The sequence below is a fragment of the Triturus cristatus genome, chromosome 2_2 (assembly GCF_964204655.1).
Source record: "Triturus cristatus chromosome 2_2, aTriCri1.1, whole genome shotgun sequence".
NCBI lineage: Eukaryota > Metazoa > Chordata > Amphibia > Caudata > Salamandridae > Triturus > Triturus cristatus.
The window spans coordinates 447,691,279-447,709,426 of NC_140582.1; positions in this window are offsets into that span (position 1 = coordinate 447,691,279).

The window sequence follows — 18,148 nt, forward strand, 5'->3', positions numbered from 1 at the left end:
GTCTCCACTGCTGCCGCCAATGCAGAGTCTGTGGACATCCAGCGGCAACTGCAGGTTGGTCAGGCTGCGATCCTTAATGTCCTCCATGCCCACGGCAAAACCCTCACCAACATCGAGGCTTTCTTGGAGGGCATTCATTCATCGCAGGCTGACCAACGCAACTTGCTGAGGTCCATCGACTCCACACTGACTGCAGCAGTGGCTCTCCTGCAGCGCGACCTCCCCCCACCTACCCCTGCCCCATCCACACTTCCCACTCCCATGCCTGTCACACGTACACCCAGACGTCGGCATGCACCCACATCAACGGACACGGGCACCACACCAGCAGGGAAGGTCCACCGCACTCCTCCTGACACGCACACACAGGGTGAGGTAGGCACACCCACTGGGTCGGGGGGCAAACGTGTGACACGCAGCCATAGTGGGAGTCCGCATTCCACCCAGTCCACTCCCTCCAAATCCCCTCCCCTCAGCTCTCCTGGCCACATCTCCCCCAAGGACTCCTTCATGGCCGCTCTGTCCCTGAGCCCCACAGTTACACCACCACGCAAGCGGTCAAGGAGGTCCCCGGTCAGGGTGGTTGAGTCTCCCCCCCTGTCTCCACCCTCCCCCGGTGGCGCTGCGACCCATCCCTCTGACCCCCCCCCTCCTTGGGGCCTGAGGTCCCTTCGGGTGCAGGGGACTCCCTGGAGGACCTTGCAAAGGTGTGTAGTGCCATCCTGGCCTCCGCCTTTGGCACTGACCCACCCCCTGTGGTGGAGTCCTCCATCCCTGCACCCACAACGCCGCCCCTTTGCCCTGATGTCCCTGCGGTGCCTGTTGCTTCCCCCCCCCTGATGCCCTCACCAGTGTGGAAGACGATGCCATTTGACTGTGCAGGCAAGGTAGGGGACACGCATCCCACTGTGTCCCCCATCCAGCTGAGAATCATTGACTGCCCTATGGGCTTTGTGAAGATTGAACTGCCTGCCATCCACGGACATTGTGCTCATGCTGAATAAAGCTTAATTTTGTTTTCATTATCACACTACTGCTATGCTGGTATTGGTGTTGGTGGGGCTGCTACATGGTTTTGGGTGGTGTGTAAGGGTTTGGGTGTGTGGGATATGTAGTAGTGTACTGCTCATTGGTGGGACCCTGTGATCTGTGTGCCATCACAAGGTGTTGGCTAACTTTCTTTGTTCATGTAAGCAGTTACTGCATGGTGCACTTGTCCCAGGGTGTATTCCTTCCTCTGTGTACCCAGCTTTCTTCCCTGCAGGGTGTTCCCAATGTTTAGCGCAGAGCTGTGTCTACATGAGCTGTGTGTGTGACGGAGCCCTTCTACTTTGGCCATGCATGCAGGGCCATGTCTCCACCTGCAACAATCGTGGCATCCTTGGTGATCACTGTACTTGTGTGTGGAGTCTGTTGACATGAGTTCATGGGGACATGTTCCCTTGTAGCCAGTATGCATGTGGATGATTCTGGCCTCACACACATGTGTTACACCCCTCCTGTCTCAGGGCACTGCTGGGAGTGATGGGCACCCACCCCTCCTGTGTCAGGGCACTGCTGGGAGGACTCTGCACACACCCCTCCTGTCTCAGGGCACTGCTGGGAGTGATAGGCACCCACCCCTCCTGTCTCAGGGCACTGCTGGGAGGACTCTGCACCCACCCCTCCTGTCTCAGGGCACTGCTGGGAGGACTCCACACCCACCCCTCCTGTGTCAGGGCACTGCTGGGAGGACTCCACACCCACCCCTCCTGTCTCAGGGCACTGCTTGGAGGACTCCGCACCCACCCCTCCTGTCTCAGGGCACTGCTGGGAGTGATAGGCACCCACCCCTCCTGTCTCAGGGCACTGCTGGGAGGACTCCACACCCACCCCTCCTGTCTCAGGGCACTGCTGGGTGGACTCTGCACACACACCTCAGATTTCAGGATATGTGCGCTTTGCACATACACGGTGGGGGTACGCTCAATGCATTCGAGGTGAGGGTATGAGTCTACTGACACTGGTGTGGTGGGGGTACGCTCCGTACGTCCGCGGGTGTGGGTACGGGTCGTACTTACACTGTTGGCATGGGGGGTACGCTCCTTGCATTTGCGGGTGGGGGTACGGGTCGTACTTACACTGTTGGGCTGGGGGGTACGCTCCTTGCATTCGTGGGTGGGGGTTCGAGTCGTACTTACAATGTTGGCATGGGGGGTACGCTCCATGCATACGCGGGTGAGGGTACGGGTCGAACTTACACTGTTGGGGTGGGGGTACGCTCCTTGCATTCGCGGGTGGGGGTACGGGTCGTACTTACACTGTTGGGCTGGGGGGTACGCTCCTTGCATTTGCGGGTGGGGGTACGGGTCGTACTTACACTGTTGGGCTGGGGGGTACGCTCCTTGCATTCGTGGGTGGGGGTTCGAGTCGTACTTACACTGTTGGCATGGGGGGTACGCTCCTTGCATACGCGGGTGGGGGTACGGTTCGTACTTACACTGTTGGGCTGGGGGGTACGCTCCTTGCATTCGCAGGTGGGGGTACGGGTCGTACTTACACTGTTGGGCTGGGGGGTACGCTCCTTGCATTCGCGGGTGGGGGTACAGGTCGTACTTACACTGTTGGGCTGGGGGGTACGCTCCTTGCATTCGCGGGTGGGGGTACGGGTCGTACTTACACTGTTGGGCTGGGGGGTACGCTCCTTGCATTTGCGGGTGGGGGTACGGGTCGTACTTACACTGTTGGGCTGGGGGGTACGCTCCTTGCATTCGTGGGTGGGGGTTCGAGTCGTACTTACACTGTTGGCATGGGGGGTACGCTCCATGCATACGCGGGTGAGGCTACGGGTCGAACTTACACTGTTGGGGTGGGGGTACGCTCCGTACGTCCGCGGGTGGGGGTACGGGTCGTACTTGCACTGTTGGGCTGGGGGGTACGCTCCTTGCATACGGGGTGGGGGTAGGGTCCGTACATATCCGTCCCCGCGCTATGTGATGTTTGTGCGGCCCGTACCCAGGCCTTTGCCACGTGGGTGCGATCCGTCCCGCCATTGTTGGGGTGACGTGTGTGGGCGTGGTCCGACTCGTACCCACAGTCTTCAGGCGTGGGTACGGGACGTACCTGTCTGGTTGTGTTGCCGGTTCGCGTGGTGACGGACTTCCGTTGTGGCGGTCGCTGGCTTATCAGGACACGCCCCCACCCCCTCGTGGTGACCAGGGCATGGGAGTCAGGTATGTCCAGGCCATGTGTGGTGTGTAACTTATGTGGTTGTTTTGTGGCCTGCCCTGGTCGTGCCACCCCCACCCCACCCCACTTTCCCCCCTCCCTTAGTTATTCTGACCTTCTGCGGCGTCTGCGTCGTAACCTGTAGAGGAGGTGTACTGCTATGAGGGCAGGGATGACTCGTAGGTTCGGGTCCATGTCTGTCCGTCGCGTACTGGTACTCCTTGCTCGCGTCGTCCTGTCGCGTACGGGTCCTCCTTGATCGCGTCGTCCTGTCACGTACGGGTCCTCCTTGGTGGCGTCGTCCTGTCTGTCCGTCACGTACTGGTCCTCCTTGTTCGCGGCGGCGTCTGTCCGTCGCGTACTGGTGGTCCTTGTTCGCGTCGTCCTGATTTCCCGGCAGTTTTTGGCTGCCGCAAAATATTCACCGTGCGGGGTGACGTCGGTGCGAATCGTGATTCCTGGGTCGTGAATGGCTGGCTGCGAGCGTCCCGACGTCAGGTCGGCGCTTTCCCGGATCGCATTGGTAGGTGTTTTTTGTTCGGTCGGGCTTTTTTACGAATCGTACGGTAATGGTGTACCCGTGCGAATCGTAATTCCTTGTTTGTAAAAATTGACGACCGGGTACGCGTCGGGCGGAGATTATGCTCCGTCCGACGGTTCGTACCCGGTTTTTGCCGGATCGTGATCGGCACCAAAGTCTTCTGGTAAGCAGACAAAAGATTTTTTAAAGAACATCTTCAAAAAAAGGAAAAATGTACAAAATGTCTGTACTGGAAAGAATGTTTTCAATAGAAAAGAACAGGAAAAAATTGAGAATTTAGTTAATGCAAATATACTTTCTGCAATAACAAAGATTAACTTAAACAGAAAAACAGCGTTTAAAGAGATACGTAGAAAAATGTTTCAGAGAAGAGTTATGTCCAATTTGATAAAGGATGTGAAGAAATATAAGAAAAAGGCAAAATATTACAAGAGAAAAAAAGAAATTGAAGCCATTGCAGCAAAGGCATTAGAATTAAAAAGGAAACTATTCATTTTAATTTTGAATAGGATGCGTACATTAGATAAAATGGTTAATGTACTGAAATCACAAAGCAAAAGGAAAAGAGTAGTGAAAAGAACAAACTTTTGTAAAGTGTTTTTAGGAGAATGGATGCATAGTTCAAGTAGTGAACCTTTTTTTAATGAAGAGAGTTATTTTCAAAGTAATAGTTTGCTGCATGCAGTTGACACCAGAGGTCGTGCTTATGAAGTGAAAAATGGTTGCATAATGGAGAAGGAGATAATGGTTCCAAGAGATGAGGTACAAGTGATGGCGGATGAGGCTATGGGGAGACGTCCTAAAGCCCCAGTGTACACTTGGAATTGTAGTAGTATTTGCACTGTGCGTCAGGAATCTATTGATAAATTTCGTGAGTTTCTAAGAGAATATAGTAAAAAAAGTGTAAAACAGAAGATTAAGGTGCTTCAAAGTCTAGATCCATGCAGAGTGAGAGAGAATACTGGTTTGCAGGGTCATTCTCTGGCTTGTCTATCTAGAAAAGTGTGTAATAGTGTTTTCCATCATTTTAGGATGCTGGCTGTTCATCATACTGAAATGAGAAAGTTTGTGAGACGGTTGTATTTTGCTAAAAGTCCAGCAATAAAGTTAGATGAATTGAATAGGGCTCTGTTCCGTGGATCGGTATCAGATGTAGAGAAGGTTGTTGATGAAATTCAGTTTTGTTACTTTGGTCCTGAACAAAACAGTGCAGAAAAGGACACAGTAAATGAGGAAGAAGTGGAAGAGAATGTAGAACCCTCTGTAAGTAAGAAATTTGATGATCAAATGACAAAATTTGCAATAATCTCTAATGAAAGACCAAATATTACTTGTATTTGTTGCCGCAGAACTCATTATAGAAAACAAACCAGGTATGTTGATCTCTATAGAAAAAGTGAAAATGAAGATAATTATAAGTGGAAGGATTTTGCCACATATATATTTCTTGAAAATTGTTTTGAATTGGGTGAAGTTCAGCGTATTTGTAAATACTGTTACAACAAATTAGAAGAAAATAGAAAGCCGACCAGAGCTGTACATAATAATTTAGAATTGGATGTTATTCCTGCCGAACTTTCTGAATTAAATACATATGAGTCTATACTTATTCAATGTGTTCATCCGTTCCAGACCATAGTACGTATGGAGCCCAAAACTGGTAAATTACCTCCTTCAGATTTACTGAGAGGTTTAAAAGGTAGAGTGGTATATTTGCCCTTGGATTTGAAAAAAAATATGGAAACTATTGATGCAGATACTTTGGAAACTGAACCATTAGTTATTCTGGTTAATGGTGTACCTACAAAGAATAAGAAGATTTGGCAGGAGCTGGTAGATGTACGGAAAGTACAAAGAGCAAATTTGTATTTGAAAAGGAATAACAAATGGTATGAATCAATTTATATAGAAGAAGAAGAAGAAGAAGAAGATTTACAAGAAGACACAGAAACACCAACTGGACAAATTGAAAAAGTGGACAAGTCAAAGGAAGAAGAAATTTATGAACATTTTAGCATACATCCTCTTCATTCAAAAGAAGTTATGGGAGACAATATTGGTCTGTTTCAGATGAAGAAAGCAAAAGGAACTCCCGTGAGTGTATGGGAGGAGAGCTTGGAAGCTCGATGTTTTCCCCAGCTGTTTCCTAAAGGAAAAGGAGGACGATACGATGAACGTCCAGAACAGATTCCAGCTTCTGAGTATCGGACTACAAGACTATTTGCAGAAGATCCAAGATTTCGACAAAGTATTCCTTATTTGTTCCATCTTTTATTTGAAAGCGACTTGTCTGCATTATCATATGCAGTAAATCACATTTTAAAAAGTGGAGTACATTTACAAAATGTGTCTGCTAAGGATTTTATGGAGAAAGTTCAGCACCGAGATGATCATTTGGAAACACAACTGATCAATCAGATGGCTTGTCAGCGTGGGACTAATGAATATTGGTACCGACGCCATGGTGAATTAAAATGCATGTTATGGAATTTAGGAACACCAACATGGTTCGTTACCCTAAGCTGTGCTGAGTACGCTTGGATGATTTACTGGATTTTCTACGAGAGGCAAATTCAAACATTAAAAACATCGAATACAAGACAGCAGGAGAACTGTGCTCATTGGATCCGGTTAATGTTTGCAGATATTTCAATCATAGATTTGAGGCTATGATGTCCTTCATCTGCAATAAAAAAAATCCACCTCTAGGAGAAGTAGTGGATTTCTTTTGGAGAAAAGAGTACCAGGCAAGAGGTGCTCCTCATATTCATATGCTGTTGTGGATCAAGGATGCCCCAAAGTTTGGAACAGATGCTCATGAAGCAGTGTTATCTTACATTGAAGAATATGCAACATGTGCTATACCAAAAAGCACAGAAGAGAAAAAGTTAAACGAGCAAGTTTTACGTTTCCAAAGTCATCGGTGTGGAAAATACTGTCGACGGAAATACAAGAGCAAAGATAAATACTACACTAAATGTCGATTTGGATTTCCTAGACCTGTTCTTTCAAATGGAAGAGTAAACAGTTTTATGTCATCTGTGAGACATATTATCACAAGAAAATCACCTAAGAATACCTACAACCTTAAAAGAAAAGAAGAATCAAAAAATATAAATGACTACAACCCAGTCATTTTATCTATGTGGAATGCTAACATGGATATACAGTATGTAGGTGACAATTCCATTGCTGTTGCTCGATATGTAACGTCTTACATTACGAAATCAGAAAAAACAGAATTGAAGGAAATGTGGGAAGAGATTTCTCACGAGAAGACTGTCAGTAAGAAGCTGTACAGTTTCAGTTTAAAGATGTTATCGCATCGAGAAATTGGATCCTACGAATGTTCAGATAGGTTATCTTCTGCAAGTCTCTACTCGAAATCAAGAAGAATAATTTGGGCAAGTTTAGGCCTTGCAGCAATGAGAAATCGGGTACTGAAATCTGTTGGAGAAATTGAATATTTTGCCGAGAATGACCCAGAAAGTACAGATATTTTGAAATCAAACATGTTGGACACATATTACCCAAAGAGAAGTCATCATCTGGAGAACATGTGTCTTTATGAAGTGCTGCAGAACTACATTTATTCATGGAAAGCCGCAGAAGACATCAACAATGGAAAATATAAAGTCATTGGTGAGGAAGGATGTTTGGTGAAGCAAACAAAAGGAAGTTTGATGAATCACAGGAAGCTGAGTTGCGACAGTACTGACAAAAAGGAATTTTACTACTTGGCTCTTTTACAGCTGTTTAAACCATGGCGTACAGAGGATGAACTACTGGGAGAATTTCAAAGCTATGAAGATTCATTTAATGCTTGCAAAGACAGCATACAATGCAATACATTCACAACTTATCTGCAAATGTTAAATGAAGAAATTGAACAGGAAACTACAATTGCAGCTGAAGTAGCTAGAGACAGTTCTCAAGACAGCCAAAGTTCAGGAACACTCAGTCAAGATCCCCTAGGACAACCAATCGTTGAAAATGAAGCATCAATAGCCATGAATGAAGTGGAAACGGCTATGAATCAAGCTCAAGAAGAATTTATAGACTTACAAAATTTGGAAAGACAACTGAACGAAGAGCAGCAACAAATTTATGAAGAGATCAGAAACAAAATTGATCACGGATTTCTACATGAAAAAAAAGAGTGCTCATGCACATCATTTCATCCAATCAGGATGTATGTAAGTGGACTAGCTGGAACTGGAAAAAGTTTCTTAATAAAAGTCATCAGAAGCTACCTACAGCAAAAAACGGATTCTACTTTGTCTTGTGTGGTTACTGCTCCAACTGGGTTAGCAGCATACAACATAAAAGGAATCACCTTACATCGTTTGCTAATGTTACCAGTGGAGCATGAGAACAAAATACAATACAACAAGCTAACTGGAGAAGCATGCTTGGAAGTTTCAAGAGTATTGAAGAAGATGCAAGTTCTCATTATTGTTGAGGTGATCTATGGTATCAAACTTAATGCTTGCCTTTGTGCATTTAAGAATGCAGCAAATTCTAAGGACAGACTATGACGTGTTATTTGGTGGAAAACATGTCATAGTTTTTGGGGATCTTCTACAGCTTACTCCAGTTAAAGGACAACCAGTGTTTAATACTGTGACACATGAAGACACAAAGAAGTCATTGGGAAGCATCGGTAATGCAAATATTTGGTCCTTCTTTGAGTACAAGGAACTCACTACCAATATGAGACAAGCAAACGATGAAGAATATGGAAGCATTCTGAAAGATATCAGAATTGGACTACTCACTGAAGCTGGCACAAAAGCATTACAGAGTCGGTTGCTACATAATTTATTTCCAAAGGAAGAAATAGTTGCAGAGAAGATATACAAGAACATTGCAGAAAAGAAAAGTGTCATCTGCTTAATGCCAACTCTACGTGAATGCTCAATATTCAATGAGGAGCTTTTGAAATTGGAAAAGGAAGATATAAGGAAATTGGAAGCAGTGGACAAAATTGAGGATGGAAGAATTACTGTCACATTAACAGGCACACTGAAAAATAAATTGGATTCACTAGAGAAGAACATTTCCAAAACAGCTGGATTAGAAAAAAATCTATATGTTTGCATGAACTGTAGAGTATTTTTAAGGAGAAATTTGGATGTTGAAAAAGGTTTAGTTAATGGAGCTATGGGAAGAGTTGTTGGTTTTATTAATTATCAGAAAAAAGATGGAATTGAATGTTTAAAAATAAAATTTGATCAGATAGAAGAAGTTAAAGATATTTGTCGTTGTTCAGTTCGTTTCATGCTTGTGAAAGACTTATATGTACGTAGGAAGCAGTTTCCGTTTTCTCTAGCATATGCTGTAACTATTCACAAGTCTCAAGGATTGACTGTAGATTGTGCATTTGTGAACATTGGTTCAACTGTGTTCAAAGAAGGTATGGCATATGTTGCTTTGTCACGAGTGAAAACATTATCAGGTTTATTCATGATAGACTTTGATGACTCAAAAGTTAGTGCTGATACAAATTGTGTAAAGGAGTATAATAGATTAAGAAGAAGCTATGCTCCTCATTTAGGTCAGTATCCTGTGTTGGAGAAACGTGTAGTTTCTCGTAAAAGGAGAAATGAGAATATCTGTAATGAAGATGTAGAGAGGAGGAAAAAAAAGAGGAGTGATGTAATTGCAAGCAAAAAGAAAAAGGAAAATGAAGAACAGGTTGTAGGATGTCATTTTGAAAATAGCTCTGGTGTCAACTGCTACGCTAATGTAGTGCTGAATGTTGCATTTTATCTGGAAAGTGTGCAAGAGCAGATAATAGTAAATCAGGGAAAAAGATTCTGTTCTGAGTTAAGTCTCCTTTTTCAAAAGCTGAGTAATGATAAAACTCAAATAGAAAGTGCTACTGAAATTAGAAAACTTTTAGATGTATGTTCAGGACGAACACAGTTTTCTCAAAATGTACAGCAAGACGCACAGGAATTCTTGATGTTTTTTCTTCAGGTACTGGAAGAAGAAGGGGTTCCCATTGAAAATTTATTTGGTCTCTCTTATAAATGGGAACATAGTTGTGAAAACTGTTATAATATATGTGGCTCTAATGTTGATTCTGAAAGGTTTATTTATTTAACATTGCCAGAAAGTAAAACAGTCACTTTTGCTAAATTAGTTAAAGATGCTAATCATAGCATGGAATGCAGTGAGTGTCAATCTGACATGTTTTCAACGTTAATTTTAAAAGAATACGGACAGTATGTAATTTTAATGATGCAACGCTGTAAAGCTGATGGTTCAAAATTAGATACTTTAATAAAGAAGTTTACAGGACAGCAATTATCAATTTCAGGAAAAACTTTTGTAACAGTTGCAATAATTTTCCATGATGGACCTACTGTAACTTCTGGTCATTACACAGTTTATCTTAAATGTGAAAAAGGCTGGACACTGTGTAATGATTCCCAATTGATTTTTAAGCAACGTTTGCCTTTTGATTTAGCAAATTCCTATCTAATCTTCCTGAAACCAAAATTTTAGAGAGACTTGGAAAGATCTGTACAAAACAAATTTACCATTTTATTGGATTACCATTGGAACTTTAAAAAAAAATGATTTTACAAATTATCATTTGGCCTAATGGAAAGGTAACCAATTGTAATGTGGACTTTTTCAATTTTTAATGAAACTTTGGAAAACCAAAAATTTAGAAAAAATCGGTAACATCAGCACAATTTAAATTTTGGAATGTTATTGGATTGCCATTGGAAATTTATTCCAAAAAGATTTTTAAAATTACTATTTGGCCATGCGGAAAGGTAAACAATTCTATTGTGGACTTATTTAATTATTAATTAATCTTTCGGAAACCAAAATGTTACAGACAATCGGTGAGATCTGTACAATTTAAACTTTAGATTTTTATTGGATTACCAATGGAAATTTAATCAAAAAAGAATTTTAAAATTACTATTTGGCCTAAAGGAAATGGAATCAGATGTATTGTGGAGTTATTTGAGATATATTTTTGTGATTATACTTCTGAAACAAAAAAGTCAGACGGTATTTTAAAGAAATAAGTATTGATATTAGATGATATTTTTTAAGAATATTATGCATTTCTATAAAGTTATGTTTATGCAAAAAGAGATTGTGGGCTTTTTTAAAACAATCTTTGAGATTGTTAATTTTTTTTTTGCCCGCTGTTAAATGATGAATGCAATTGCTTTCACAATTTATAGTGAAATGCAATATATTCTGAAAACAGCAAAAAAAAGGCAAAATTTTTTTTTGAAAAATAGGTAAATATGTGTACTGTATTATAAAATGTTTTATTAAATATTAATACTTTTTTCTTTTTTTTCAGATTGAGATAGAAAATTTTCGACAACTAGAACCATTTTTAAAGCAATTAAAATTAAATTTAAATTAATAAATATTTTTTTGAGTGGGTATGGTAAGTCAAAAATTTCATGGTCCCTTTTTTCCACTTCTCCACAATCACATTTTCAGTTTTTCATTGTAGTCTCTCAAGGACCTTGTAATGTGATAATTGACTTTTAGTGTTTTTTTAAAAAAAAATAAATAAATTACGCGTACCGTACGCGTACGGTAAAAAAAAATAAAAAAAAAGTTTCAAAAACATATATAAAAAATAGATGAAAGGTAAGGTTGGCTCTTACAAGAGCCGTTGTGTTCATGCAGGGACAGAGGAAAGAAAGAATGGGAATATTAGTCAGTACGACAAATGTGCTGATCTATTTTATTGTTCACTAGGGAAACACTGGTCTCCCTATGACAAATTAGATCATGACAAGTGGCGCACCGTATTTCAACCCTCAAAAAACGATGGTTGGTTTCCAGAGGAGAAGAAAAAGGAGATGCTCCCTCCACAGATGAAGGGCTCACCTGACCTGCAGAAGAAGGACTCGGCCCTGCAGATGATGGACCAGGCTGAGCTGCTGTGGATGTGCTTGGTTGACTTACTGAAGGGTTACCTTCAGTATGTCGAGCATGTGTCCTTCTGTGTACATCTTTAAGGTGTCTCAACATGGTGTGATTCCCGAAGGAATACTTCTTGTTGGGATTCCCTCTTGAAAGTACACGGCCACACAGCTTACAAGTCACTAAGGGTGCATTTACCTTTTTCTTGCCCTCTGGAAAAGTAAAATACTCCCATATGAAAGAGGTCTTTTCTTTCCTCCTTCTCTGCCTCAAGGTAGTGCTGCTAGCCTCACTCTCAGCAGAAGAGTGCTGTTCTGCCATCGTATCACAAAGACAACCCAGCTCCTTCTCCTAAGAGATCACAAGCAGAAATGAGGGGAATGGGTGTGGTGTAGGAGAGTTCTAGAACTGAAAGTAGTTTCAACCAATCAAAAGTTGTGTTTCATGATCACATGACCCACCGTACGCTTACGGTGCGCTTACGGTGCGCTTACGGCAAAAGTACGCATGCGCGTAAAAAAGACACGCGCTCGCGCGCATGCGCATAACAGTCACTCCCCAACACTTCCGCGTAACGTGCGTGTGTAGCGTACACGCGTATGCGCCCCACGCGCAGTACGCGCGGCTACGCAAATTGCGTAACTATACGCAAACAGCGTAGATAAATTACGGACATTGCGTAAACCGTACGCTTACCGTAAGCTTACCGTACTAAAAAAAAAATATATATTTTCAAAGTTATACTAATATATCTTACCTGTTTGGTAAAAAAAAAAAAGAGAAAACTTGAAATATTGCAGATTTTTTAGAAAAAAAACATAGTGTTTTAAGAGAATAAAAAGTTTTAAAAAAACTTGTTTTTTTAAAAAAAACCAACACATTTAATATAAGAATTTATAAAAAACAAAATCATAAAAAATCAATAAAAAAAAATATGGGAATCACATATGTTATAGCTAAGAATTAGCATTTAAAAAACCATACAAATTCACTGAAAAAACCATGGGTTTCACACACGTTATAGTTAGAAATTAGCATTTAAAAAACCTTGCAAATTCACTGAAAAAAACATAGGTTTCACACATGTTATAGTTAGGAATTAGCATTTAAAAAACCTTGCAAATTCAGTGAAAAAACCATAGGTTTCACACACGTTATAGTTAGGAATTAGCATTTAAAAAACCTTGCAAATTCAGTGAAAAAACCATAGGTTTCACACACGTTATAGTTAGCTGGACATTTCACTCGTAAAAAACCAATGAAATTTCCCCGTTATAGTTAGTTAAGCTAACTATAACTCGCGCGCCCGCAATGCACTGCTGATGACGTCACATATTACATCACTCATGACATGGTCAGTGACATCACTCATGACATCACTGATGACATCTCAAATGACATCACTGATGACATCACTGATGCCATCATCCATGTGATAGAGTGGCAGACCTCCTCTCACCCTAATATAACCTTTGATACACACATTCAAAAATAGAGACTGAAATTTTCAAAAAAATGGACATACCAATACCAATTACAACAACTTCTTCAATAATTCTAAGATCCACATAAACATCCACTTATTCACCAACAGTCCTGTACAGTCACTCATTTGTGTACTCACACATCATATGTACTCATACACCTAAACATCCTGTAACACAATGCCACTCATCCATAGAGTTACTAACACATGTAGTCCCTCATGCTAATAAAGAATCAAACATCCATTTACTTGCATATACAATTATACACACACCACCACACTTACTTCTACGGAAACTTACACATACTTAGTCTTTTAAACAATCACTTATTGAAACACATACTTATTCATACAGGAACTCTTTCAATCTCTCACTCTCACATATACTCACTTATATACACCAAAAGTCACATATACTAGTTTAAAACATATGAAGTTACTCATAAAGACACTATTGAGACAGTCATTCACTCACTAACACACCCATACACATACTCATCCACCCATACAGTCCTGCACACATGCTGTCTTCAACACATACAAACAGTGAGTCACTCATTCATGCACCTATGCACTACATAATACCCCCCACCGAACCATGCAGACACTCAGACTGATACTCAAAAAAACAACCAATAACCTATATAGACACCCATGAAGCTACTCACCAACCCATGCAGCCACTTATACACAAAGTGAGAGACTGATACAGATATTTACATATTTAAACATTACTCACTAAGCCATGTATTCACTATGATACACTTAATCAGTCAGTTACACAATCAATTTTTCAAAAACAAATCATCCATTTAGACACTTATATACCCATTTATTCTTCCATCGACCTTGAGATATACATATCGAAAACATATTTAATTTTCAGAAAAACACACATTCACTGGATGATGTCATCAGTGATGTCATCTGTGATGTCATCAGTGATGTCATGAGTGATGTCACTGACCATGTCATGAGTGATGTAATATGTGACGTCATCAGCAGTGCATTGCGGGCGCGCGAGTTATAGTTAGCTTAACTAACTATAACGGGGAAATTTCATTGGTTTTTTACGAGTGAAATGTCCAGCTAACTATAACGTGTGTGAAACCTATGGTTTTTTCACTGAATATATATATATATATTGACATTTGACTCATATAAAACCAGAGAAATTCGCCTGTTATAGTCAATTGAGCTAACTATAACTCAACGTCACATATTACATCACTTATGACATGGTCATTGACATCACTGATGACATCTCAAATAACATCACTGATGACATCACTGATGACATCATCCGGTGAATGTGTGTTTTTGTAAATTTCAAATATTTGTCATATATATCTATGCCAAGGTGTATTGAAGAATGAGTGGATTTACAAGTGTCTGAAGGGATTATTTAGTAGATGCGTGACTGACTGTATAAGTGAGTGATTGAATGTGTCTTACTGAATGCATGGGTTAGTAACCATAACGTCTGAAATACCTATGTTTTTTTTAGTGAATTTATATTTATTTATATATACACATATATATATATAAATATATATATTCACTGAAAAAAACATAGCTTTCAGGGGTGTTATAGTTAGCTGGAGATTTCACTCATGCAAGACCATTGAAATTCCTCCGTTATAGTTAGTTCTACTAACTATAACTCGCGCACCCGCAATCCACTGCTGATGATGTTACATATTACATCTACTAGATGATGTCATCAGTCATATCATCAGTGATGTCATTTGAGATGTCATCAGTGATGTCATCAGTGATGCCACTGACCATGTCATGAATGATTTAATTTGTGACATCATCAGCAGTGTATTGGGGGCACACAAGTTATAGTATGGTTTTGTACGAGTGAAATGTCCAGCTAACTATAACACCCCTGAAACCTATGGTTTTTTCAGTGAATTTCTAAGGTTTTTTAAAATGCTAATTCCTAACTATATAACATGTCTGAAACCTATGGTTTTTTCTGTGAATTTCAAAGGTTTTTTAAATGCTAATTGCTAACTATAACATGTCTGAAACCTATGTTTTTTTCAGTGAATTTCAAAGGTTTTTTAAATGCTCATTGCTAACTATAACATGTCTGAAACCTATGGTTTTTTCAGTGAATTTCAAAGAATTCTTAAATGACAATTTTTAAATGTAATAATAGTTATATTTATTTGTTTTATACTGATTTTCTACATTTTTTTAACTATTTATTTTTACATATTTTATTTTTTAAATTACAGTATATATTTTTAATATAAATTGAAAAAAAATGTTTTTTCAAATTTTGAAACTCTGTTTTTTTTGTTTTATATATTTTTTTGATATATTTATATTATTTTCTTTATTGCTTTTTAAAAAAACAAAAAAAATTGGGGGAGTCACGCTCCCAAAGCGTACCTTTCTCGATTGCTGCGCGGAACCTAGCCTCCATTTTAGGATTGTTGTGTAGGATCCGCGTAGGATGTGCGATAGGTGCGTATTTTACTGCGCGATTGCTATGCGACTGGTACGCGACTCCAGGCGCATACGCAACACATACGTATTACTTTACGCGATGCTTGCGCGCTTGCGCATGACGTCATATACGTGTTCAACGCATTAGGAGTCGCGCACCAAGCGCGTGCACACCAGGGGGCCACACTGAGCGCTGTGCTGGGTGCGCGACTCATAATTTGCCCGTAAAAAAGAAATTAGCACCCATCACTAATTTCTATTTTCCCCGGAGACCCCATCTCCCAGGGCCTATATACAACGTTGGGGACCGTTTTTCACACTTCTGTCATTGGGCTACATGTGGGCTACATCTGGATGATATTTGTGCTGCATTTCGGCTCTTTTGTCTCTGGTAGCCAACTTGGGAGATTTATTTGTTATGAAGGTTCCTAATTTCCTCATTTACTTCAGTCTCCTCAGTAGGAAATGCTTTCAGTTTTTTACTTTGATTCCATCAAAAAGGTATTCAGATATGTCACACATTTGCCATCAATTCTGAATGTTAGCACTCTAGTTGCTCATTAGATCACTGTAGTAAAGCTACTGGTCACCACAGAAGTCTGCTGCTGGTATTAAAAGTGCATGTTTCAGTCTGCATGTCAGAATTTTTTAAGGAAATAGAAGACGATTTGAGAAGTCAAAATGTGCCCTAATTTTTCTTTCTGCAGCACTAATCATAATTTCTATGGCAAAATGAACACCCTCATTTTGTTCCTTTTCAAATTAAATGTTTTAAGGGTTACCACTTTATTCCAATCAAGATGGCTTCAGGTGTGCCATACTTTTGTCATAAGTAAGACTGTTAGCGCTCTAGTCGTTCTTTAGAACACTCTGGGACATTCTGTCATTGGGCTATACTTGGGCTACATCTTGGTGATATTTGTGCTACATTTGGGCTCTTTTGTCTCTGGTGGCCATCTTGGGAAACTTATTTGTTATGAAGTTTCCTAATTTCCTCATTTACTACAGTCTCCTTGGTAGGAAATACTTTCAGTTTTTTACTTTGATTCCATCAAGAAGGCATCCAGATATGTCACACAGTTGCCATAAATTCAGAATGCTAGCACTCTAGTTGCTAATTAGATCACTGTAGTAAAGCTACTGCTCACCAGGGAAGTCTGCTGCTGGTATTGAAAGTGCATGTTTGAGTCTGCATGTCAGAATTTTTTAATGAAATAGAAGAGGATTTGAGAAGTCACTCAAAATGTGCCCTTATTTTGTCTTTCTGCAGCACTAATCATACTTTCTATGGCAAAATGAACCCCCTCATTTTGTTCCTTTTTAAATTAAATATTTTAAGAGTTACCACTTTATTCCAATCAAGATGGCTTCATGTGTGCAATATGTTTGTCATAAGTAGGACTGTTAGCACTCTAGTTGTTCTTAAGAACACTCTGGGACATTCTGTCATTGGGCTATACTTGGGGCTACATCTGGGTGATATGTGGGCTACATTTGGGCTCTTTTGTCTCTGGTGGCCATCTTGGGAGACTTATTTGTTATGAATTTTCCTAATTTCCTCATTCACTGCAGTCTCCTCGGTAGGAAATACTTTCAATTTTTTTCTTTGGTTCCATCAAGAAGGCATTTAGATGTGTCACACATTTGCCATAAATTTAGAATGTTAGCACTCTAGTTGTTCATTAGATCACTGTAGTAAAGCTACTGGTCACCAGGGAAGTCTGCTGCTGGTATTGAAAGTGCATGATTCAGTCTGCATGTCAGAATTCTTTAATGAAATAGAAGAGGATTTGAGAAGTCACTCAAAATGTGCCCTAATTTTTCTTTCTGCAGCACTAATCATACTTTCTATGGCAAAATGAACCCCCTCATTTTGTTCCTTTTAACATTAAATGTTTTAAGAGTTACCACTTTATTCCAATGAAGATGGCTTCAGGTGTGCAACACGTTTGTCATAAGTAGGACTGTTAGCGCTCTAGTTGTTATTAAGAACACTATGGGACATTCTGTCATTGAGCTATACTTGGGCTACATCTGGGTGATATTTGTGCTACATTTGGGCTCTTTTGTCTCTGGTGGCCATCTTGGGAGACGTATTTGTTATGAAGTTTCCTAATTTCCTCATTTAATACAGTCTCCTCAGTAGGAATACTTTCAGTTTTTTACTTTGATTCCATCAAGAAGGCATTCAGATGTGTCACACATTTGCCATAAATTCAGAATGTTAGCACTCTAGTTGCTCATTAGATCACTGTAGTAAAGCTACTGCTCACCAGGGAAGTCTGCTGCTGGATTGAAAGTGCATGTTTCAGTCTGCATGTCAGAATTGTTGAATGAAATAGAAGAAGATTTGACAAGTCACTCAAAATGTGCCCCGTGTTTTTCTTTCTGCAGCACTAATCATACTTTCTATGGCAAAATGAAACCCCTCATTTTGTTCCTTTTTAAATGAAATGTTTTAAGAGTTACCACTTTATTCCAATCAAGATGGCTTCAGGTGCGCAATATGTTTGTCATAAGTAGGACTGTTAGCG